Genomic DNA, 7500 nt, shown 5'->3' with positions numbered 1-7500 from the left:
ACCTACCATCGACAGTTGATAAGGCAGACATTTGAAAGATCCGTCGTCGGTGCTAGATGACCATACGATCAGCACAAAGTTATTCAGAGTCACCAAAGCCGACGATGGACGAACGGACAAGCCGTCCGCCACCGATTGGTTTTGATCTAATAAAAGCATTCCTCCCATCTCTGGGTGGAATTCTGGTTTGCATGTATTAGCTCTAGAATTACCACAGTTATCCAAGTAATGTTTTGTACGATCTAAGAAACCAAAACTGATTTAATGAGCCATTCGCGGTTTCACCTTAATTCGGTATGTACTTAGACATGCATGGCTTAATCTTTGAGACAAGCATATGACTACTGGCAGGATCAACCAGGGAGCTTAGTTATTATTGTAAATTTAAATTTTCGTCGTCGGCCCTCCCTGTAAGACCGATCGACGTTAAGCCATTTCTCTTTTGTATGTAACACACATTTCATAAATTTTGTACCTCTTATAGAGGCCAAATATTCTCCTCCTCCTCTCATAAAGCACGAAAATCACTTTCACGCCGTGCATCCATCGTGCAAGCACGTAGACCACACACGCTGGACAATATAATAAAAGATAGCGCGGACAGTGGCATGCTATACAAATCGAGAAAGCGCGTACAGTGATCATGCTGGTCATTTTGCCACCAAATTTTATAATCTTTATCATTAGAGCGGGCCCACCAACCTCGTCTCTGTACTTTATACATTTCTCCTCCATCTGCACACACCTTTTCAAACATTAACGGAGAGAGTTCCTTGGACTTGCTTTAAATGTACATATTAGATATGTTGGAATCTCTCTCCTTTAGAAGTTTCCCCAGCCTTAAAACTTCTTTCATTTTTACTCCTCTCTCCATACTTATTTTCCTCTCTGAACGTATCAGAGAGGATTTTATTTCTGACACCTCTTGACTTTTCTTAAATTCAGGGACGTAATTTTGTTCATAATTCAGTGGACTTTTGTGTATTTTATACTTTAAATATTTCCAAACAGTCTCCCTTCTAAAAGTGATAGAACGAATTTTCGTCTAACACTACTTTCTTGGTTCAAAAATTTTATACAATCTTATAACTTTTTCAGTTTTAACAAATTTTGGTTACAGACAGTTGATGCTCAGTTTGTACAAGTATGCAACATTTATAAGTGCATACAGGTCACCAGCCTTATATTACAAGGCTCACCACATATGGGCCATTCGGTCTTAGACACCGACCCGTGGTAATGCTGTGTGGAGATTAATAATAATCCGCAACGGAAAACCGGAACGAGAATAGTCGAGAAAGTATATTCTCGAGGAGCGGTAGACTGCTTTTCAACCGAAGTCATAAAAGAGCCACACGCTCGACGCTACTCCCGACCGGTCCGAGCGAACCGAAAGTGCCTTCCTATAAATACCGAACGGCCGGCCGCTAGGTCGGCGACGCATGGGCTTACGCCCAGGCGTATGCCTGTGCAAACCGCCGTGAGAGCGTACCATCCCGCCGGCACGGTAAAACTTAGACTGAAAATATCGTCGAACATATCCTTTCATTTTATAACGTTCTATACATGAAAATTAATAAATTAACATGCAGGACATAATAAATTCACATTCTCATGTAAATCATGGGTTTAATTAATATTTTAAAAAATTTTAAAACCGCCCAGAACCGATGAGATGAAAATATTAAAACGATATTTTTGCATTTTCTTACGGTAAAACATTAACAAATAAGCGACTATAGCAATATAAAACTCCATTTGTAATTTAATTAATCAAAATTAATATTTTTTTTTGATTTTTCAGCGATCCAGAACCGATGAGACGAAAACATTAAAACGATATTTTTGCATTTTCTTACGACAAAACATTAACAAATACGAGACTATAACAATATAAAACTACATATGTAATTTAATTAATCAAAATTAATAATTTTTTTTGATTTTTCAGTGATCCAGAACCGATAAGTCGAAAATTTTAACAATCATATTTTTGCATTCTGTACCGTGGATCGATCGTTAAACGCTATTGAACTAACGTCCGTGATGGTATAAATGCAGATTTTCGCTCCGTTTAGCCAAAATAACGAACTTTAGGTGCGCTCCGAAATATTTCAAAGTCCCAGCGGCGTATTGCTTCGCCTCTTAGAACCGATTAGTCGAAAATTTTAACAATCATATTTTTGCATTCTGTACCGTGGATCGATCGTTAAACGCTATTGAACTAACGTCCGTGATGGTATAAATGCAGATTTTCGCTCCGTTTAGCCAAAATAACGAACTTTAGGTGCGCTCCGAAATATTTCAAAGTCCCAGCGGCGTATTGCTTCGCCTCTTAGAACCGATTAGTCGAAAATTTTAACAATCATATTTTTGCATTCTGTACCGTGGATCGATCGTTAAACGCTATTAAACTAACGTCCGTGATGGTATAAATGCAGATTTTCGCTCCGTTTAGCCAAAATAACGAACTTTAGGTGCGCTCCGAAATATTTCAAAGTCCCAGCGGCGTATTGCTTCGCCTCTTAGAACCGATTAGTCGAAAATTTTAACAATCATATTTTTGCATTCTGTACCGTGGATCCATCGTTAAACGCTATTAAACTAACGTCCGTGATGGTATAAATGCAGATTTTCGCTCCGTTTAGCCAAAATAACGAACTTTAGGTGCGCTCCGAAATATTTCAAAGTCCCAGCGGCGTATTGCTTCGCCTCTTAGAACCGATTAGTCGAAAATTTTAACAATCATATTTTTGCATTCTGTACCGTGGATCCATCGTTAAACGCTATTAAACTAACGTCCGTGATGGTATAAATGCAGATTTTCGCTCCGTTTAGCCAAAATAACGAACTTTAGGTGCGCTCCGAAATATTTCAAAGTCCCAGCGGCGTATTGCTTCGCCTCTTAGAACCGATTAGTCGAAAATTTTAACAATCATATTTTTGCATTCTGTACCGTGGATCGATCGTTAAACGCTATTGAACTAACGTCCGTGATGGTATAAATGCAGATTTTCGCTCCGTTTAGCCAAAATAACGAACTTTAGGTGCGCTCCGAAATATTTCAAAGTCCCAGCGGCGTATTGCTTCGCCTCTTAGAACCGATTAGTCGAAAATTTTAACAATCATATTTTTGCATTCTGTACCGTGGATCCATCGTTAAACGCTATTAAACTAACGTCCGTGATGGTATAAATGCAGATTTTCGCTCCGTTTAGCCAAAATAACGAACTTTAGGTGCGCTCCGAAATATTTCAAAGTCCCAGCGGCGTATTGCTTCGCCTCTTAGAACCGATTAGTCGAAAATTTTAACAATCATATTTTTGCATTCTGTACCGTGGATCGATCGTTAAACGCTATTAAACTAACGTCCGTGATGGTATAAATGCAGATTTTCGCTCCGTTTAGCCAAAATAACGAACTTTAGGTGCGCTCCGAAATATTTCAAAGTCCCAGCGGCGTATTGCTTCGCCTCTTAGAACCGATTAGTCGAAAATTTTAACAATCATATTTTTGCATTCTGTACCGTGGATCGATCGTTAAACGCTATTAAACTAACGTCCGTGATGGTATAAATGCAGATTTTCGCTCCGTTTAGCCAAAATAACGAACTTTAGGTGCGCTCCGAAATATTTCAAAGTCCCAGCGGCGTATTGCTTCGCCTCTTAGAACCGATTAGTCGAAAATTTTAACAATCATATTTTTGCATTCTGTACCGTGGATCGATCGTTAAACGCTATTGAACTAACGTCCGTGATGGTATAAATGCAGATTTTCGCTCCGTTTAGCCAAAATAACGAACTTTAGGTGCGCTCCGAAATATTTCAAAGTCCCAGCGGCGTATTGCTTCGCCTCTTAGAACCGATTAGTCGAAAATTTTAACAATCATATTTTTGCATTCTGTACCGTGGATCGATCGTTAAACGCTATTAAACTAACGTCCGTGATGGTATAAATGCAGATTTTCGCTCCGTTTAGCCAAAATAACGAACTTTAGGTGCGCTCCGAAATATTTCAAAGTCCCAGCGGCGTATTGCTTCGCCTCTTAGAACCGATTAGTCGAAAATTTTAACAATCATATTTTTGCATTCTGTACCGTGGATCGATCGTTAAACGCTATTGAACTAACGTCCGTGATGGTATAAATGCAGATTTTCGCTCCGTTTAGCCAAAATAACGAACTTTAGGTGCGCTCCGAAATATTTCAAAGTCCCAGCGGCGTATTGCTTCGCCTCTTAGAACCGATTAGTCGAAAATTTTAACAATCATATTTTTGCATTCTGTACCGTGGATCGATCGTTAAACGCTATTAAACTAACGTCCGTGATGGTATAAATGCAGATTTTCGCTCCGTTTAGCCAAAATAACGAACTTTAGGTGCGCTCCGAAATATTTCAGTCCCAGCGGCGTATTGCTTCGCCTCTTAGAACCGATTAGTCGAAAATTTTAACAATCATATTTTTGCATTCTGTACCGTGGATCGATCGTTAAACGCTATTAAACTAACGTCCGTGATGGTATAAATGCAGATTTTCGCTCCGTTTAGCCAAAATAACGAACTTTAGGTGCGCTCCGAAATATTTCAAAGTCCCAGCGGCGTATTGCTTCGCCTCTTAGAACCGATTAGTCGAAAATTTTAACAATCATATTTTTGCATTCTGTACCGTGGATCCATCGTTAAACGCTATTAAACTAACGTCCGTGATGGTATAAATGCAGATTTTCGCTCCGTTTAGCCAAAATAACGAACTTTAGGTGCGCTCCGAAATATTTCAAAGTCCCAGCGGCGTATTGCTTCGCCTCTTAGAACCGATTAGTCGAAAATTTTAACAATCATATTTTTGCATTCTGTACCGTGGATCGATCGTTAAACGCTATTGAACTAACGTCCGTGATGGTATAAATGCAGATTTTCGCTCCGTTTAGCCAAAATAACGAACTTTAGGTGCGCTCCGAAATATTTCAAAGTCCCAGCGGCGTATTGCTTCGCCTCTTAGAACCGATTAGTCGAAAATTTTAACAATCATATTTTTGCATTCTGTACCGTGGATCCATCGTTAAACGCTATTAAACTAACGTCCGTGATGGTATAAATGCAGATTTTCGCTCCGTTTAGCCAAAATAACGAACTTTAGGTGCGCTCCGAAATATTTCAAAGTCCCAGCGGCGTATTGCTTCGCCTCTTAGAACCGATTAGTCGAAAATTTTAACAATCATATTTTTGCATTCTGTACCGTGGATCGATCGTTAAACGCTATTAAACTAACGTCCGTGATGGTATAAATGCAGATTTTCGCTCCGTTTAGCCAAAATAACGAACTTTAGGTGCGCTCCGAAATATTTCAAAGTCCCAGCGGCGTATTGCTTCGCCTCTTAGAACCGATTAGTCGAAAATTTTAACAATCATATTTTTGCATTCTGTACCGTGGATCCATCGTTAAACGCTATTAAACTAACGTCCGTGATGGTATAAATGCAGATTTTCGCTCCGTTTAGCCAAAATAACGAACTTTAGGTGCGCTCCGAAATATTTCAAAGTCCCAGCGGCGTATTGCTTCGCCTCTTAGAACCGATTAGTCGAAAATTTTAACAATCATATTTTTGCATTCTGTACCGTGGATCGATCGTTAAACGCTATTGAACTAACGTCCGTGATGGTATAAATGCAGATTTTCGCTCCGTTTAGCCAAAATAACGAACTTTAGGTGCGCTCCGAAATATTTCAAAGTCCCAGCGGCGTATTGCTTCGCCTCTTAGAACCGATTAGTCGAAAATTTTAACAATCATATTTTTGCATTCTGTACCGTGGATCCATCGTTAAACGCTATTAAACTAACGTCCGTGATGGTATAAATGCAGATTTTCGCTCCGTTTAGCCAAAATAACGAACTTTAGGTGCGCTCCGAAATATTTCAAAGTCCCAGCGGCGTATTGCTTCGCCTCTTAGAACCGATTAGTCGAAAATTTTAACAATCATATTTTTGCATTCTGTACCGTGGATCGATCGTTAAACGCTATTGAACTAACGTCCGTGATGGTATAAATGCAGATTTTCGCTCCGTTTAGCCAAAATAACGAACTTTAGGTGCGCTCCGAAATATTTCAAAGTCCCAGCGGCGTATTGCTTCGCCTCTTAGAACCGATTAGTCGAAAATTTTAACAATCATATTTTTGCATTCTGTACCGTGGATCCATCGTTAAACGCTATTAAACTAACGTCCGTGATGGTATAAATGCAGATTTTCGCTCCGTTTAGCCAAAATAACGAACTTTAGGTGCGCTCCGAAATATTTCAAAGTCCCAGCGGCGTATTGCTTCGCCTCTTAGAACCGATTAGTCGAAAATTTTAACAATCATATTTTTGCATTCTGTACCGTGGATCGATCGTTAAACGCTATTAAACTAACGTCCGTGATGGTATAAATGCAGATTTTCGCTCCGTTTAGCCAAAATAACGAACTTTAGGTGCGCTCCGAAATATTTCAAAGTCCCAGCGGCGTATTGCTTCGCCTCTTAGAACCGATTAGTCGAAAATTTTAACAATCATATTTTTGCATTCTGTACCGTGGATCCATCGTTAAACGCTATTAAACTAACGTCCGTGATGGTATAAATGCAGATTTTCGCTCCGTTTAGCCAAAATAACGAACTTTAGGTGCGCTCCGAAATATTTCAAAGTCCCAGCGGCGTATTGCTTCGCCTCTTAGAACCGATTAGTCGAAAATTTTAACAATCATATTTTTGCATTCTGTACCGTGGATCGATCGTTAAACGCTATTGAACTAACGTCCGTGATGGTATAAATGCAGATTTTCGCTCCGTTTAGCCAAAATAACGAACTTTAGGTGCGCTCCGAAATATTTCAAAGTCCCAGCGGCGTATTGCTTCGCCTCTTAGAACCGATTAGTCGAAAATTTTAACAATCATATTTTTGCATTCTGTACCGTGGATCCATCGTTAAACGCTATTAAACTAACGTCCGTGATGGTATAAATGCAGATTTTCGCTCCGTTTAGCCAAAATAACGAACTTTAGGTGCGCTCCGAAATATTTCAAAGTCCCAGCGGCGTATTGCTTCGCCTCTTAGAACCGATTAGTCGAAAATTTTAACAATCATATTTTTGCATTCTGTACCGTGGATCGATCGTTAAACGCTATTAAACTAACGTCCGTGATGGTATAAATGCAGATTTTCGCTCCGTTTAGCCAAAATAACGAACTTTAGGTGCGCTCCGAAATATTTCAAAGTCCCAGCGGCGTATTGCTTCGCCTCTTAGAACCGATTAGTCGAAAATTTTAACAGTCATATTTTTGCATTCTGTACCGTGGATCCATCGTTAAACGCTATTAAACTAACGTCCGTGATGGTATAAATGCAGATTTTCGCTCCGTTTAGCCAAAATAACGAACTTTAGGTGCGCTCCGAAATATTTCAAAGTCCCAGCCGCGTATTGCTTTGCCCCGAAATTTTTCAAAGTTCCAGCGGCGTGTTGCTTTCAA

At 39.7% G+C, this 7500-nt stretch overlaps 1 non-coding gene across 1 annotated transcript in view; it reads right to left on the bottom strand.

Annotated features, from left to right (window-relative positions):
* LOC143306364 (small subunit ribosomal RNA) overlaps positions 1–364 on the bottom strand; it is a 1923-nt gene extending 1559 nt beyond the window's left edge. Inside the window, exon 1 of the ribosomal RNA XR_013063781.1 lies at positions 1–364. This exon is cut by the window's left edge and continues 1559 nt beyond it. This is a non-coding gene — a ribosomal RNA (small subunit ribosomal RNA).
* Between the last annotated feature and the right edge of the window lie 7136 nt (positions 365–7500).

This window comes from Osmia lignaria, unplaced genomic scaffold (genome assembly GCF_051020975.1).
Source record: "Osmia lignaria lignaria isolate PbOS001 unplaced genomic scaffold, iyOsmLign1 scaffold0006, whole genome shotgun sequence".
Taxonomy (NCBI): domain Eukaryota; kingdom Metazoa; phylum Arthropoda; class Insecta; order Hymenoptera; family Megachilidae; genus Osmia; species Osmia lignaria.
This window is presented reverse-complemented; position numbering and strand designations above follow the sequence as displayed.